Below are 18,713 nucleotides of genomic sequence, written 5' to 3'. Positions count from 1 at the left end.
GCCTGTTACTTATGGAGGACACAAAAAAAAAAAAGCCAATATTTAACTCATTCAAGCCCAAAAACGTGTAAAAACGTTTTTAATACTTTGTCATTCACTCCCAAAAACGTGTTTACACGTTTTTGTTTTTTTTTGTTTTTTTTTTAATGCAAGAGCATGCAGAAGGCTTTGTTGCAAATTCTGACATGAAGAGGTGGCTTAAAGCAATGGTAGTTATTAAAAACACAGCCAGCAGGTGACAGCAGAGTATAAGAGATCAGCCAGGGCCATGTTGCAACAAGCTCTGTTTGTCAGTGTTTTCACCAGGAATGTGAATATTGATGAAACATAGCTATATTCTAATGCTAATGGCTGCAAAATGAAAACAGATAAAAACATACGTTTTTGTTTTTTTTTTCCTGATGAATGAAGGGACTCTAATCTTTCTTTTTGTAGGTTCCATGTTTTTATAGCAACAGAACACAATGTTCTGTGGGCCTTGCAAAATCTGTCAAAAGGGGGTTTCTTCAATGAAAATGGCTGGGAGTCAATGAGTTAAATAAAAGAATAAATAAATAAATAAATAAATAAATAAATAAATAAATGCGGATATAAAAAAAATATTTGAAATTTAAATACAAAAAAACAATTAAAATAAAAACTATTTGTATAATAATAAACTACATGTAAAATAAAAGTAAAAATAAATACATAAAAAAACGAGAATACAAAAAATAAAAATAAATGTGGAAATAAATACTTAAAAGATCTAAACAGAATGAAATAATCAATAAAAAAACGCTCTGCTCTCACATTTCTTTATTTCTTGCTGCAGATGCTCCCTCATCTCAGCTTCCCTCATCCCCAACCGCAGCGGAGCAGCCCCTACGACCGCCAACTGCCCCAAAAAGTACAAGTTTAGGACCATTAGTTACACTGAGACGAATGTGCAGCAGTTGCGCCGATCCCTCTACTTTATGGCCCACTAAAGCATAGGCATATGCGCTGTTAAGTAGCTCCCAACGATTGTTAGCCGGGCCCTAACTTCACCCCGGTGCTGAACTATTGATTTTGCATTAGATAAACATGAATCTTGTAAATAAGAGGTGCACGTGGATCTATTTGAGTCGCCCCCGTTGGGCTGTGTGAGACGGTGAGAGAGAAAGAGAGAGACAACGTTAAACATTAGTCGACACAAAGAGCAAAGCTTCATTTGAGGCGTAATTATCTTCTGCAGTCAAGTGCAGTGAGGGGACAAATGGGAGCGCCAGAGGTGACATCGATTCCCTGCTGGTGGACTACAAAGGTCAAATCTTGGAGCCAAAAGACCATTGAGGGGAGAAAGAGACACTAATAATGACTAACAAATACACTTTCATTTAAATTCAAAGTTCTTTCTGAAATTGAAATTGGCGTAGTTAAAAGAAAAAAAAAATTCACAATATGTTGTATGCAGGCCCCACTAGTCTAAACTTGGCATTCTCATTACATTTACATTTGTGGAATATTAACGCTTTTACTGCCACACGTTATGGGGGAAAAAAAAAAAAAAAACAACAACTCCAGAGTGCCATGACGTCATTTCACGTTTATGGCAGCATACATCTTGATTTTACTAATTGTTATTAAACGTTTTTGGCAGTCAAAGAGTTAAAGGGATACTTTACTTATTTAGCCAGTTTTGACATGTCAAACGTTAAATATTTTGCCTTTCATAAATTAGTTAATTTTATTTATTTATTTTATGTACAATTAGTACCTTTAAAAACACATTTTGCAACTTGCTGTCGATTGAAAATGACATCACAAGGGCTCAGGTAACCAATCACAGCTCAGCTTGTGAATGTCACATGACCAAATCTAGAAAACGGGTGAGCAGTGATTGGTTACCTGAGCCCTTGTGACGTCATTTTCAGTCGACAGCAAGTTGCAAAATGTGTTTTTAAAGATACCAATTGTACTTGGAAAAAAATGTAAATATAAAATTAATTAGAGACAAAATATTAACTTTTTATTGCTATAATGGGCTAAATAGGTGAAGTATCCCTTTAAATTAAACAGCAAAATTCACCTGTTTTTATCCATCTCAGTGGGCGGCCATTTTATCACTTGCTGTCGACTGAAAATGACATCACAGTTGCTCACGACCAATCACGGCTCACCTGTTTTCTTGCGCTGAGCCTTGATTGGTCGTTACCTATGATGTCGATTTCAGTTGACAACAATTGACAAAATGGCTGCTTACTTACTATTCCACAAACACAATATTAATAAGATTAGATAGATTAGCTTAGATAAGATGTTTTTATTTTATTTTATTTTTTACTTCCCTTTAAATGGCTACGATTGTATAGAAAATGAAGATAAATGAAGATTGGTAATACGTCTTAGGAGCATTTCATCATTAAAATAAATTCAGTTTCCCTCAGAGATGAGAAACATCCTAGTGAATAAAGTTACGGTGCTTTAACAGATTGGATTCAATGAGTGAAGTGTGCCGCACAGTAAGTCATATTGATTCATAACAATATCTTGCGTGTACAGTCTGTGACTTCCTATAAGACTGAGTTTTCATCAAGGATTTAATGACACCAATAACGGTCTTGGAGACTACCAGGATAGAAAATTCATTTCCGATTCTCAGTAGACTTTCATCCAGCTGTTAGAGCGCCTTTTTCTCCTGTATGGTGGGAATTTATGAAAACCTCTAACAAGTCTGATTTATGTTTATTGGCCTCTAAACAGACAGGTAGTCAGTGGAGCTGAGGGAGCACTAAACAGAAGTACATAAAAACAATAGAGCAGGGATTGGATCAGCTCGACTGAAACACATTTGTCCTGGGGGGGGGGGAGCCTCTCTGGCAGCAAAATGTGCAGCAGCAAGCAGGGACAGTATATCTGGGAAATGAAATTCTTTGACTCTTTATTCATCAATAACTGCATTTGATGGCACCAAAGCTTTGCACATTTTGTTCTGTTTGACTGGATACTTTTAAAAATTCCCTTACAGGATTAATAGTAGAAACATTTCAATCCGTCTAAAACCAAAATGTTCACATTTGGAAAGAATTTTCCCATAAGAAATAACGAGAACAGAAAACGTTTTAACAGTGGTGAGCCGTTTCGCAACAGTTTCTTCTGGGAGTCAAAATAATTCATAGGCCCAAACTCCTTTTGCGTGAATGTCAGTTTTTCTCAGTGATAAGCGAGGATGAAAGTGGGAGGAAGAAAATGACACTGACTCATCTCTCTAAAACTGGAGAAGTGCAGGTGCGAAGGCGCAGTTAATTAATCTAACACTAGGTGATCAACTAATGTGAAATAACACCAATAACACCATTTAACTCCGAAAATGTTAAAATTACACTGTGGGAGTTAAAATTATCTCCCACAAACTACGGGTATATTAGCAATGAGATGATTTTTTTTTTTTTTTTTTTAACCAATTAGATTTCAAAAGCTAACTCTCCAATAATAACCTCAGCATTTTCCCGTCACCTGATTGGTTGATCCACAGTAAATATTTGTTCGTCAATTTTGACTAGCACATGTGTAGCAATTTGCACAAATTAATAAATGTGATAACCAGATTTTCATTTTATGACACTCAAATATATATATATAAAAAAAAATAAAAAATACCCAGTTTGGGTCAAAAATAGGTTTGGGTCAATTTCACCGAACTTTCTTTTTCTCTTTTTCTTTTTTATTTTTATTATACAAAATGATCCAATTTTTGGTGTAGTTTTACACAAATTCTCCTATTTTTGGAGGAGGTTATTTTATACAAAATAATCACAATGTAAATATAAATAATATAAATATAAATAATTATAATTATCCAATTTTTGTTGTTTTATACAAACTGGCCCAATTTTTAGGGTGGTTTTGTACAAAATAACCCAACATTTTGGGCTATTTTATACAAAATCAGCCATTTTTTGGGAGGTTGTTTTATACAAATTGTCCCAATTTTGGGGGTTGTTTTGTGCACAACAAAACAGAAAGTAATAGATTGGTAAATTTTTGACCCAACAGTTTTATTATAGATCATCTTTTTTAAAATGTCTTTATTCTTTTGTCACATTACCAGATTTATATTGTTTCTGAACTGCTCCAGATGTACATGGCTCAGTTGTATGCTTGTATATGACCTTGTTGTATGATATTTATGATGTGGTGGTATCGAGAGGTAGGTTAAATGAGATTAAGTCTACACTGAAGGCCCAGGTAACAAATACAAGACCCCACCATTGCGATTTAACATATTCATGGAAATATAAGTATCACTGACAAAAGTGACAGATGACAAAAACTTTTTTTTTTTTTATAAAAGGTATTGAGTCATATTTGCACCGTCTTCCAGATGTTCCATATAGAATAGAGCTTAGTCTGTTTTGTTCTTTGTCATTTTTATGTGTGTGCAGCATAAAACATAAATGCAAGTTCCAGCAGATGTACAATAGCAACGGATAAAAGTGTTGACATCCAAAGCTTCTCCATCTGCGGAATCTTTTGGTCAAGGCATGCAAGTTGGAGGCTGACTGAGATTAAAACTGAAAGCTTTCCAGTTTTATTTATCCCTCTCCCCCTGATGCAATATGAAGTATGTCTGTGCGCAGATGATAACTCGGTGCAAAAGGTTGACATCAATAGGACTGAGTGGCTGTGGGTCCGTGCGTGTGTGTCTGTCTCCAAACCCTTACATGCATGTTTGGTGGTATGTTTAGATTTGATTTGTTTTTCTCTGCGATGTCGACCAGCCAGTGATTAGTGCAACCTGCTATACACTAATAATCCTTTTGTGATAGTTTCTCCTAAGATGGCCCGTTTTGATTATTGAAATTCAGCGGGGCCTTTAATTACATACGGCATTTCAAGCCTAATTTGTACCTCTGTCCCGTTTTGCATCTCAGAGTGGAAAATCATTTTCACTCAGTTTTAATAGACATTGCTGATTATCTAGCCATGTCAAGAGAGGAGTGCATTAGCCTACTTTAGATTACATTAACAGCAAATTACATTACCATTGATTAAAATGGTGGATCCAAGTTTCTACAACAATTTTTAACACCTTTAAATCATTTGCTCCCAAAAACGTATAAATACGTTCTATTTTAAATGTTTTAAGTGCCCCAAAGACGTATTTACACGGTTTTTTTTATGATAAAGCATACAGAAGGCTTTGATGCAGCCTCTCAACTGCAGAAAACGGGTGAAGCAATGGTAGCAATTACAAAAACGGCCAGCAGGTGGCAGCAGAGTATACGAGATCAACCAGGGCCATGTTGAAAGCAAGCCGTTTCCCCACAATTCTATACAGATTTGCGAATAATGGTGAAACTTAGCTATTTTATAATGCTAATTGATGCAAAACGGAAACAGGGAGAAATATCGTTTTTTTTTTTTCCCAGATGAAAGAACAAACTATCTTTTGGTGGGTTCCATGGTTTTATAGCAAAAGAAGACAATATTCTGTAGGCCTTACAAAATCAGTCAAAATCCAGTAAAATTGTTTGAAGGGTGTTGATTCGGTGAAAATGGCTGGGAGTGACTAAGTTAAAAAACACCTGCACTATTTATTGTATCTTAATTACTTCTTAAAACATCACTTTTGTTGCACCACTTTATCTGAGCTTTTTTATTTTTGTCATTAAAAATGACGAAGCCTCAGAAGAGTGTTTCTTTTCTCATCATACAGTTTTTTTCTGGCTTTTTTCATCCAGTTGTTGAACCTTTCCAATTACAACTATGAATTCTCCCCTTTTCTTCCATTTTGACTGTAGATGCTTGAAATGATTCCTCTCCTTGCCCGCACTGATAAGATGTTTGGTGCCTCGCTGAGGAAACACGATTAGATCTCAGCAATAAAGTCACTTCAGCCTTTTCGGAAAATGGCCACAGGGCAAAAACTTGTGACAGTAGAAAACTGTAATCTACAGAAATGTTCAAACAGATGTTGATACTTGAAAGGACGTTTTTCATTCAAATAAAGCTTTGGCTTCATAGTTTCTGACATTGCTTTGTTGATTTATCTATATTCTATAAATTGGTAAAATTAGAGAGGGACATTGGACCAGGGAAACACCTCTAAAGAAGTAAAAAAAAAAAAAAAAAAAAAAAAAAGAAGAAAGAAAAAAAAGAATAATCATTGGTTGCAGGAATTTCTGGCAAATACTGGCAGTTGTGTGTATGTGACAACAATCTCCTGTTTTCTTGTGTTTGGAGTCCCATGTAGCATAAGAAGCACTTAAAATGGTCTCGAGTGTGCTGACTCCCATTTAACATGAATCTGAATGTGATTGGTTAATTCTGCACACAGCCACATCGCCAGAAATTAAAGGGTGTGCACACTTTTGCAACCACATTGTCATAGTTATTTTTTACTTCCGTCATTTTTTTTTTTTAGTCCATTTGAGTTGAGTTAGTGGTAAGTTATGGTGGAAAAGTTGAAATATTTTATCTTGGTCTAATTTTTTTATATCACAAATCGTTTTAACAGGGGTGTGTAGACTTCTTATATCTAGTAGTATTTAAATTATGCTGGTAGAGTGTCACATTTCACATATGCGATATTAAAAACTGTGACCTTTCAAAACTTTTTGAACTATTAGTATAATTTATAACCTGTATTAAAAAAAGGTAGGTGTGGGGATTAGAAATTAACTGAAATAATCTGGCTGTTTGAAGGAATTTCTGGCAAATATGTTTATGTGACATCAATCTCCTTCCTGTCTTCATATATCTGGGTTATTGGGTAGTATTAAAAATAAGAGGCTCTTAACTCATTTGCTCCCAAAAAAATACGTTATATTATAAATGTTTGAAATGTCCCAAAGACGTATTTATACGGGTTTTTTTTTTTAAGTTATTTTTTTTTTATGTTAGATCATACAAAAGGCTTTGATGCAGTCTCTCTACTGCAGAGAACGGTTGAAGCAATGGTAATTATTGCAAAAACGGCCAGCAGGTGGCAGCAGAGTACTTGAACGTGATGGGTTAATTCTGCAGACAAGCACATCCCCAGAAACAAAAGGGTGTGCACATTTTCGCAACCACATTGCCTGTTGTTTTTTTTCCTTCAGCCATCTTTTTTTTCCAATTGAATTGTATATTTATTTTATGGTGTAAAAGTTTGAAATGATTTAACACAAAAATATATACATTTCTCAAAACATTTGTTTTTGTGATTATGAAAAATACAGCTGCTTGACAAACTTTTTTTGGTACAACGAGGCTCCAATTTTTCGTCGTCATTACGTGCAAGCGCATCAGCACAGAGGAGAGCGCCAAGCGCACTTTTGACTCGCGGTTCAAGGTTAATGCATGTTGTCTCACCTTTGCACACACACGCTTGTGATTGATGCATGCTCAGACGCTCCGCCGGAGGGATTAACACGCGTCGGAATATCGGCGACGTTTACCATCACTGACCTCTTGCGTCACCTTCTTACTAAAACATTGATTATACAAACCTCCTTTGTGTCTCTTTAGGGTAAGTAGGTTTCATTTCTACCATTACAATTCCGCCACTTGGACAATTCAACTTTTTTTTTCTTTCCCCCCCCCCATTCATTTGTCACCCATCTGTATAATGTAACGCAAGCCGGGCCCTTGGGTGGTGCACACGCTGCATGTTTTTACGCCCACATGCCAGTCGATGACGGTCCATCTGGCCGGACCCGGCAAGCGATCTGCCCAAGGAAAACTACACAAGCAAGTCATTTGTAAGTGTCGCAGGGGTCCCCTGTGTCCTCAAACACTGTAATGAGTAATGATGGTTCGTCCACCAAGGATCTGTCTTCATGCGGAGGCCGAAATGCAAGGACACCAAAATTCGGATTTAATAATGCAATACATGAAAACGACCGGCAGGCAATGTATTAATGAACACAACGACCTTCACTAGGGCGATTTAAAAAGGTTGTGTGTATTTTGAGTTATTGTTGACAAAATGCTCTAATGAAATAATCAACAGCATTTTCTTATGTTTTCTTCAAATGAGATTAACTATTGTAATTGAGCCGTTCATTAGCACAAGTTCTTATTGCCGTGCGTTTCTCCTAAATGTGCACAGTGACTTTACTATTTCCAGTCAAGAAATCAGACTATAGAAAAAGTAAACAAAGTAACTTTTTTTTCTAGGTAATTGTGACAAACTGAAGTCTATTTATTGTTTAGGATGTTGTATTCAGTCAGCAAAAGTTACAAACCAGGCCTCAGGTCATTAAAAAATTATTTTGTGAACACCATGGAACTTAGACCCGAGAACAGCGGTGTCCAAACTACGGCCCGGGGGCCATTTGCGGCCCGCCATACATTTTTTGACGGCCCACGGCAAATACTAAAAGTAATTTTTCAATGCTGTTTAAAAAAAAATAAATAAAAAATAAATAAATAAATAAATAATAATAATAAAATAAAAAAATAAAAAATAAAAAAAGGGTGGATTCAACATTTCTAGCTACGCAAAGACATAAAAATATAATAGAAAAAAAATTTAAAAAAATAAAAATTGTTTCATCCACTTGTTGCTTCGTGGCAAGGTCCAATTTGTGAAAACATCACATTAAATTAATGGTTCTTCAGTGTGGTCAGTTTACTACCGATTGTTCTTGTTGCGGTTCAGAATGTCAAGTTGGGATTCAGCTGCTGCTCAGTGGAGAGGCGTATCTATTATAGTGACACACAGTGGTCACTATTTGCCTTGTGACTGTTTGCAGTTTGCAATTAAGTAACTGTACATTATATCAACAATTTATAATTGCTTCATTGATTTTTACCACGTTTACTAAATAACTTAAAAAAAAAAAAATCAAAGTGGCCCTTGCAGCTTTCTATTTTTCTGTATGTGGCCCTCAAAGGAAAAAGTTTGGACACCCCTGCCCTCGAACCACACCTGCAGTGGTGTTCCTAAGCAACTTGGCACCCTAGGCAGGATTTCTGGTAGTGACCCCATTTTTTTAAATTGTAAAATACAACTTGACCCCAGTCTCCACAAATAGATGCATCATTATTAAATTACTGCTAAATTTTGACGTGGATGTCTCTTCTGAATTGTGACTGGAATTCCCCCAGTACATACAAGTGACAAATGAATGCACTAATTTTGACACCGCTACTTTTAAATGACAACCTGTTCTTGTAAAAATCCATCCTGCAGTTTGACATTTCAGCACATCAGTTTGTTTGTTTCACTCTGTCAGCAGGTGTAAAATTTGATACTAGAAACTAGTTTGAAGCCAAGGGCCAGCGCAAGAAGTAGCAGGCACCCACCACCGTGGATCGTCTCCTCTGTGTAACCCCGACCGGTTAAAGAGCGGCAGTGGGAGCGGGTTAGAGCGCAGTAACTGTCAAGGCTGGGGTTCATCATTGTTGGCACCTGACACATTTATTTGAAATGACGGAAGCGCTGCAATGCCTTATGGGGGTCATGTCCACGGGGGAGTGAGAGAAGGGCAGCGGGTCCAGGACGACTCGACGACAAAGGACGAGGGTTGGAACACTACGTCTCTCACATGTACCAATTTTCCTATATTTTGTTTAAAAATGATATAGAATATGTTACATTAAAATTTGCTGTTTTTATTTCCCCAAATGTTTCAAATAAGCACATTTTAAACCAGAAGTGCTGCTGACAAAAACATTTTTGCCATCCCGCATCAGAAACCTATCATTTAGGTATACATATGACTGTCAGAATAAAATGCAAGTATATTATTGTAAAATATCGGGATACGTATCGCCTTGAAGATCATGTATTGGATACATATGTATCGCGATACGGATCATATTGTGGCCCCTGTATCGTGATACGTGTCGTATCGTGCTGGCAATACCCAGCCCTACATCGTACTATGTTGAGAAAAAAAAATAAAAATAAATAAATGGTCGGACGAATATGTGCATATTCCACAGGGTTCGATTCTGGGGCCTCTGCTATTTTCATTGTATCTGCTGCCCCTGGGTTCCATCTTAAGAAAACAGTGATGGTTGTTTTAAGGTAGGCTACTCTATAAATATTAGTGCTGGCTATTGATTCTAATTTCCTCCATTGATTCAATTTCCATTCACAAGAGGATGAGGTGAAAATATTTTCATAAATCAAAGTCCATCCACTTTCTTCGCCGCTTTTCCTCACAAGGGGTAATTCAAAGTCAATAATTGTAAATATAAAATTCAAGATTCTGAAGTCAGGTCTTTCATGATTGCAAACGTGACCACACGTGCACTCAGCAATCTTCCACTCACATGCACAACACATAGACAAACAAGTACACTGTGTTCCAACGATGCCTTGCATTTGCATTTTTAGGGTTGGAACACCCATTTAACTAGGGGGCGTGGTGTGTGGAAACCAAATAAAAAGAAAGGGTGAGGAGAGGAATCTTCAGAGAGTGCAGGAGTGAATTGTATCAGTCAGTTCCTTACCTCTCTCCTCACGAGCCTTGAACTGAGTGTCTTCTCTCCTTTTTGTGTCGTGTTTAATAGACGTCAAACAGGTAAACCTGACAGTAAGAAAATACTTTTAAATTCTCGTAAACAATACTTTTCAAAGAAAACCGTAAAATACAAAAAAAATGGCCTTTAAAATTCTATTTATTTTTTTAATGAATTTATGGGAAAAAATAGATTTTCATGGTTTTATGAATCAATATGAGGCTCGAAAAGGAAAATCAATTCACCATTGATTTTTCAATTTTTTTTTAAACCCAGCCCTAATAGAGTTGAATTGAGTGATGGGAGTCGGCACCCTAACTGCACGATTTGCAATACCAAGTTGAGCAAGTCCATAGAATTACGCTAATTGGTTGCTTTCCTCCCAAAATCAAATTTTCCTTGTTTGCCTCTGGAAACAGGGATAGGTCATTGTAATTTTATTTCCTCCAAAAGGATTAAACTGAAATGCCGATTACCTGACAAAGGAAAATGAGACCACAGCCAGCGTTTTTTTTTTTTTTTTTTTTTTTTTTCTTAAATCGGAATTGACGGGGCATAGGTGGCCGCTTAGGTTCAATCCAGTATTGCTGATGAGAGGGCTGATTTCTATTAACCTGCAGCCTTCAGATCAAACAGACTGTTCCATTCGGATGCTGAGCAAGCGAGAGACGAGAAGAAAAAAAAAAAAAAAAAAAAGATTGCCAGCAAATTTTATGACATAGAAAGTCTGCTTAATGGACTGGGAGATTCTTCCCATCCAGGCTGGTGCGGAAATAATAGCAACCTGGTCAGTCTTGAGGAAAAATGGCTTCTCCCTGTTAAGTCCCTCAGAGGAATGAAAATTAGGAAATTATTAGCCGAGTGATCAATCATCGAGGAGTATGTGCTCCTGCATGAAACATCCCCCATTTTCTCTGAGACGACTTTTGGGGAATGCCGTGTGACTTCACCTGAGCAATTACGGAATCATTGCTTGTCTCATTAAGCTCAACTTTGCGTGATGGAGCGTCCAAACTTTATCTCACTTTTCAGATGAAGCAATTGTTTTGTGACACGAGCTGATTTCAACTCGTTTGGAAACAAGTATTCTGAGGTTGTGACAAACCACACACCCAGGCAAAATATAAGGAGAAAACAAGCTCTGCGATTGGCTGGCAACCAGTCCAGGGTGTCCCCCGCCTACTGCCCAGAGCCAGCTGAGATAGGCGCCAGCACCCCCCACGACCCTTGTGAGGAATAAGCGGTCAAGAAAATGGATGGATGGAAAACGAGCTTTTTGTGAGAAGATATATTTTCTCTACAACAGTGACTTTGACACTAATATGTTTTTATTTAGTGATGCTCTGAATTAGGTTTAATGTGACAAAGGCTTTGATTGTTCACCTCATCCTTGAAAACTTTCTATTTCATCAAATTTCATCCGATTCCGTCATGTTGCATTGTAATTCCATACACCGGGGCAACCCATTGAAAAAGAGTTACAATGCTGCCATCTGCTGGCCATAGTTAGTGGGTGTTTTTGATTCCACAACCCATTGACCAGGCAGCGCTGCACTTAGATGTTGCACAGCCATATAGATTAAAAAAAAAAAAAAAAAAAAAAAAACCTGGTTGACGTAATGTAACGTTTATGGCGGCATACGTCGTGATTTTACAAATCGTTATTTAACGTTTTTGGCAGTCAAAGAGTTAATTTGTTTTGCACCAACTCTGTTCTTACCAAGCTTTGTTGACCTGTATGAATAAGAAAAAATACAAGCCAGTTTCTATTTGTACGTGCAAAAAGCACTGCCCCATCTTTTATACTACAAAATGGTTAAAAGAAGAAAAAAAAAAAAAAGATTGATGCTTTTGGGAAGAGAGTAGTGAAACAAGTCCTGTGATGAAAATGGGCCTTGTGATGAAAGGTAGACGGGAAAATCCTTTATATAAATTGTCCGTATAGGACAGGATGAGAGGTGAGGAAGACTCAGCGGGAGTAATGAGCAGAGAGCGATCCGAGGACGGCTATAGGATAGCGCGTGTGTATGCAAGAGAGCGAGAAACAGAGAGCCGGGGAGCGGCGGCAAGGGGCTGCGCGCTGATCACTCATGATGGCACCTTAGAGGCCGTCCTGTAAGGAAGAAAAATGAAAACTATTACAGGCTCGCTGGGCTATGTTGGCTTTGATGTGTCAGCAGTTATTAGCCAGGGACGCCATCCCAACGTGGAGAAGAAAAGAATGTCGCAGAGAGAGAGGACACCGCCATAAGCTTAGTATATTAGTATTTAAACTAGTGATGGATAAATGAAGCTTCATGCAAGCGTTACGAAGCACTTGTGATATTTTTTTGACTCCTCTTGGTTTAAAGTTGAAGTGGAAATGGAATAAATTTCCTTTGCACTGGCCTTTATATTAAAACAAGAGCACCGTCTACAAGAGTAAAAAAAAATATCACAAGTGCTTCATGAAGCTTCATGAAGCTTCATTTTCCCATCACGAAAAATTCTACATTAGTGCTCGCTCTCACTCTCCACTAATGCAGTTCTCAAAATATGTAAAACAGCGGTGTCCAAACTTTTTCATTTGAGGGCCACATCCAGAAAATCAGAAGGACGCGAGGGCCACAATGTTATGAAGAAAAATTATGTTTAGTCCTAAAAATTGTACAAATAATTTGTTTGTACGTTTGCATATTTAGAAAAATGCTACAATATATAAACCAATTTATTTGTCATATGGCAGTCGGGTTATTATAGTTTTGGAATTTTTCATTTTAGTTTTTATTTCGTTTTGTGTTTTGTTTTTTTAAATTTAGTTAGTTTTAATTAATTTTCAAGGTGGTTAGTTTTGTATTAGTTTAAATTCTTTAATAAATGCTTAGTTTTAGTTTAGTTAGTTTCAGTATTAGTTTTAGTCTTTTTTTTTATGTGTATTACTTGTGCGCAATATTTAAAAAAACACCATGGGTGCGATGTCATTATTCCGGTTTATATCAAAATAAATCTACTAAAAATCACATTTAAAATCATCCCCAAAGCCTCATGCATTAAATTCATTACAAAAGACTAAATGAAGGACATTTTTGCTAAAATTATAGTTAGTTTTATTTTAGTTATTTTTGTAAACATGAAATGTAGTTTTAGTTAGTTAGTTCTTTTTTAAAAAAAGCAACTTCGTTTTTATTTTATTTCGTTAAAATTGTTTTGGGAATTTTAGTTTTAGTTTTTTCGTTTTAAATAAACTAAAATAACCTTTAATAGCACCTCTGTTTTTCGATACCCTCCCTTCTTATGAAGTAATATTAAAAAGCAAAAACTCATATTTTTTTTTTACGCAGTAAAATTGTTTTGATGCCTCATGATCTAAAATGTTGTTGGAAAAGTTACTAATCTCACTGAATTGTGGTGTCATGAAGAATTAGTAAAACATAATTTGCTCAACTGAATGCGGTGTAATTGAATATTATTTAGTGGTTATTGGACTCGGAGCATGTTTACCGTCTCCTTTATTACATTTTTTCAAAACTATACATCGGTCGGATACAACAATCATATTTGTTATTTCTTTTATGGAGCTTTTATGCAACTCAGTCAAAATGATTGAGACAAACGTCCATTTACATGAGAGAGATCCTAATTTTACATTGTTCATGACAAAGTTTATCATCTGTGCATTCACATGTCTGATCATACAAACGTGTACTGTGAGTGAGAGCGGACTATGCTACTTTATAACAACAACAAAAGGTCAGTTCAGATGCTTTTGTTTAGATGACAAAGCAGTCTGGGTGACAGACTTCAGCACACAGCCGCCAGCAGTGTCAAAATAAAAGCCTACTTGTGTTATGTACAGAAGTGGTACTTTACATTACTGTACTTTGAATCATTTGTTTGTTTGTTTTTTTGCATCCAACATTTCTTTGGCGACAAAGAAAAACACGTCCGTGACGTCACTGTGCAACAATAAGGAAATTGTTTACCTCGTGGATTATTTTACCCTTCCGTGAGGTTATACTACCCTCTAGTGGTGAATTGTTATGACAGCTCCATAATTCTCAACTCGTGTTGTTAAACAACAAATAGTGAATACGAGTATATGCTCTTTGTCTTTACTAGTAAGACAGTTGCTTTCCACGGCTGTTTGACATTTCAGCATGCTGATATAGACAACTTTGTCCAAGTAGTAGAAACATTTCCTGTTACTAGTGAGGCGAAACTGATGTGCACTAGTTGATATCTGAGTGCTACTAGTACTTATTAAATAGTATCGTAAAAAAGTCAAATATAGCAATATAGTAAAATAATATAATATATAGTAATATAGTAACTAATTATTTATTAATAAATGTAGTAACTAATTTACTAATATAGTAAAAAAGTATAGTAAAGCACTAGATGCTAACTACAGTCAAGTTTGACGTCATTTGTTAGGGATGTTCAATACCACTTTTTTCAGTCGTTTGCTCAAAGGGCTTTAGGAAAAGCTGACTGAGCATTTGCTTAACTCATTCACTCGCCGCCATTTTCACAGAAGCAATCCCGTTCGCTCCCGGCTGTTTTACTGGATTTTGACTGATTTTGTATGGCCCACAGAATATTGTGTTCTATTGCTATAAAAGCATGGAACCTATCAAAAGAAAGATTAAAGTCTCTTCTTTCATCAGGAAAAAAAAAGAAGTATGTTTCTATCTGTTTCCGTTTTGCAGCAATTAGCATTAGAAGAGAGCTAAGTTTCATCAGTTTTCACAAATCAAAATTGTAAGTAATTGAGCTTTTTTTCTGCATGGCCCTGGTTGATCTCCTTTGCTCTGCTGCCACCTGCTGGCTGTTTGTGTAATAACTACCATTTCTGCAATCGTTCTTTGCAGTTGAGAGGCTGCATCAAAGCCTTCTGTATGCTCTAGTATAAAAAAAAACAACAAAAAACAAAATAACGTCTAAATACGTCTTTGGGACACTTAGAACATTAAAAAAACGTATTTTCACGTTATTGGGAGCAAATGTGTTAATTTCTAATATAAGGTAGTACTAGTAGACGAAATGTAACGTAAAAAAGCTTTATTAGTTTACACCCCACAGTAGCGATATACGGCATAATATTAAACACAAATATAGTTTAGTATTATCTTCAACATCAGGCTTATGCCCATTATCATGTCCTAATAGCTTGCCCAATGGCGCAGTTTTGTTATGCGGGTTCACTGGTCAACCAAGACGCACTCCATTAACCCAAGCAAAACCTTACTTGGCAATGCTACACAAAGCATACCTTATTTGTTTCACATTAGCTCCTTGATGTTGCACGCTCTGCTATGCCAACAGCAGCAATTTATCATACAATTCTGGCACAGCCATGCTCCGCTTGCAGCACCGCTCGCTTCTTCTTCTGTGAGGAGCCTCAGCAGCAAATAAATTAAACATGTGTCATTGAGCATGCTAAATGGCTTGCAACACATAATCATCGAAATAATTACAAGGCTGCCATTAAAGTGAGCGAGATGGATGACACGTGAACCGCGGTGGGGGGGGGGGGGGAAACGGGGGGTAATGGCGCAGAGGGGTTTGCTTTTCTGTGCGATTTCCTTCCGTCAGTTTTGTTCGGGATGGCAAGCTCAAAAGTGTTGATGGACAATGGGGTGATTAGCCCAATCAGAAAAAGTGGTGAGGGATTGTGGGTAGCTTGCGACACCTCTCACATCTCTTTTTCTCTTCCTTTATTTCATTAATCAGCAACCTGAGGGCCTCCGTGTCTCTTTGGCAGGCAGCTTGTTCGTTTGTTATGTGGTAATCACGCCAAGAAAGAAATCTAATCTGTTTGCTACTTTTTTTTTTTTTAAAGGGATACTTCACTTATTTAGCCCATTAGAGCAATAAAAAGTGAATATTTTGTCTATAATTAATTTGATACTTTCATTATTTTTCACGTACAATTAGTACCTTTAAAAACACATCTTGCAACTTGCTGTCGACTGAAAATGACATCACAGCTCACCTGTTTTCTAGGTTTGGTCATGTGACATTCACAAGCTGAGCTGTGATTGGTTACATGAGCCCTTGTGATGTCATTTTCAGTCGACAGCAAGCTGCAAAATGTGTTTTTAAAAGGTGCTAATTGTACATGAAAAATAATGAAAATATCAAATTTATTATAGGCAAAATATTCATGTTTGACTGCCAAAAAATAGCTAAATTAGTAAAGTATCCCTTTAATCATTGTTTGAATAAATTCAATATCAGTTGTATCCAGTTTTTTTTTTTTTTTTTTTTCATTTTAAGTACAAGCACATACCATGAAAGCTAATAAGAGAGAAACTATTTCATGTGCAATTTATCAAATGGGAACTGTGATTATTTATGTATTTATTTATGTATTTATTTATGTATTTATTTAACTTTTGTACTGAGGTACTTTTCAGAGTCTGTACTATTTTTCTTTATTTTATTTTATTTTTTTTACTTTTACATAAGTACATGAACATTATGGTTTTTTTTTTTTTTACACAAGTATCTGTACTTTCACTTTTACTTAAGCACTGGGCACTTTTGCCACATCTATTGAAATAATTCCTCTTACAGTTTATAAATATTTCATTTTGGCCCACCTTGGTCCCAGCAACAGATTGTTTTTATTATTTCATATTTCCCTATAGAAAAACAAATTTGTTACGCTAATAAGCTAAAGTGATTGTGTACATACATATGAATGACGACAGAAAACAAGAAATATGTATTTAATATAATTAATGCTGGTAAGTATTCGAATGAGTACGACATATTAAAATGGTGCAAACTGGGCTAGTAGTCATAACAGTGATCGATACCAGTATCTGCTGCCCTCTTGTGGCCGTTTTACCATCAGAATTTAGAAGACTTGAAAATTCCAATTGATTTCATGCAATTTTAACAAAAAGTGCTGTATTGGGATATATCGGTCTTTCTTAAAATTATCTTAGTTTTTTGGGGGGTGGAGATTTGCCTACTAGTGTGATCGAACATCCCGAATGAAAACTATTAACTGGAAAAAGATTCAATGTCAATCAAAATGTAGTAATGAAGACATTAATTAGTAGTCCTCAATAAACATCATGTAGATTTAGTTTAATTTCCTCCCTCTGGATCAGAGCAGCTGTGTAAACTGTATGGCAACATAAAGGACTAATCTGAATGACAACTCCAAGCCAATAAACAAACAATCAACGTGAGCCGATTGCAGAATCCCAGTGAAATTGGGACATGATTTCCCTCGGGACACGAGTTCCAACTGCAACAATGCACGAGAGACCCGGTTTGAGGCGCTCAATTACAAGCAGCAAATGTCATTTGAAAAGAAGCGAGGTTATCCTTTGGCAACCGGGGACAGGTTTCATGAATGTCAATATGGTCAGAATGAGATAGTATAACTGCGGCGCGGGAAAGAAAGCGATACCATTTATTGACATTGCTGAGTTTTGACGTTGGCGAAATGTATTACCATTGCCCTCGTCCATGTGGCTAATTGGATATTACCGCAACGGATGATAACATTTTCTAATTTAGCGGGCATATTCCTGATTCAAATTTCGACACCGCTGTCCTTATAGTGTTGCTGGCCGTTCACATTATTGACAATTAGGAGTGAAACCTTAAAAGTTCTGTTTATGCTCGAGGGGAAGGATTGCCAATGTGATAGACCCTAGTGGGCACAATCATTTTTCACCAAATGAAATGCAGAACTTCAGAAATAACCCTTCCACAGATTTAAAATGGACATTGGTCAAGTTTACAATCAGATAATGGTGGAAAACTTGGATGATATGATATGATATATATTCAAAGACTATACCTGTACATGGTTTCTGAAAATTTTTAATTTGAAGATGAACATCGACGAGTCAACTACTTTAATTAATTTCCATCACTATCCACTGTGTTCGTTGAATCTATTATCAGGGGATTGCACTGTTTTAAATACATTCTTTTATTATTCAAGACTGTTTTGTGCTGCCACCTTGTGGTCACATGGAGTTAACTACAACAAATCTGGTCTCAGAAGCTTGTATTAAACAACGAAGAGAAATTGTAACTGTTTGAGCATGTACACGTTGCACAGTGCACCCAATGGACGACTGAATAAATATAATATATATATAAAAAAGAAATTACATTTACAGTGCAACTTTCAAAAGACCCAAGGACACATGCAGTATATTAACTGTAATAATGAGAAGAAAAACAATAAATCACACTAGTAATAAGCACTACAATTACTACTGCGTATAATAACAAAAAAAACAACATAATTTAAATGTTTATATAATAAACATGTTTTCATG

General features: G+C 36.3%; 1 protein-coding gene across 3 annotated transcripts in view; it reads right to left on the bottom strand.

Moving 5' to 3' along the window:
* Nucleotides 1–18,713, bottom strand: part of adarb2 (adenosine deaminase RNA specific B2 (inactive)) — a 318,324-nt gene that overhangs the window by 187,920 nt on the left and 111,691 nt on the right. The window contains exon 7 of one of the 3 annotated variants that reach the window (XM_077509142.1): nt 10,411–10,487. The exons of the other annotated variants lie outside the window; for them this stretch is intronic. The gene's annotated coding sequence lies outside the window, so the exon portion shown is untranslated. The remainder of the gene's footprint in view (nt 1–10,410; nt 10,488–18,713) is intronic. 3 annotated transcript variants of the gene reach the window in all.

This window comes from Festucalex cinctus, chromosome 20 (assembly GCF_051991245.1).
Source record: "Festucalex cinctus isolate MCC-2025b chromosome 20, RoL_Fcin_1.0, whole genome shotgun sequence".
Classification (NCBI taxonomy): Eukaryota; Metazoa; Chordata; class Actinopteri; order Syngnathiformes; family Syngnathidae; genus Festucalex; species Festucalex cinctus.
The sequence above is the reverse complement of the archived record's forward strand: the minus strand, read 5'-3'. Positions and strand labels throughout refer to the sequence as shown.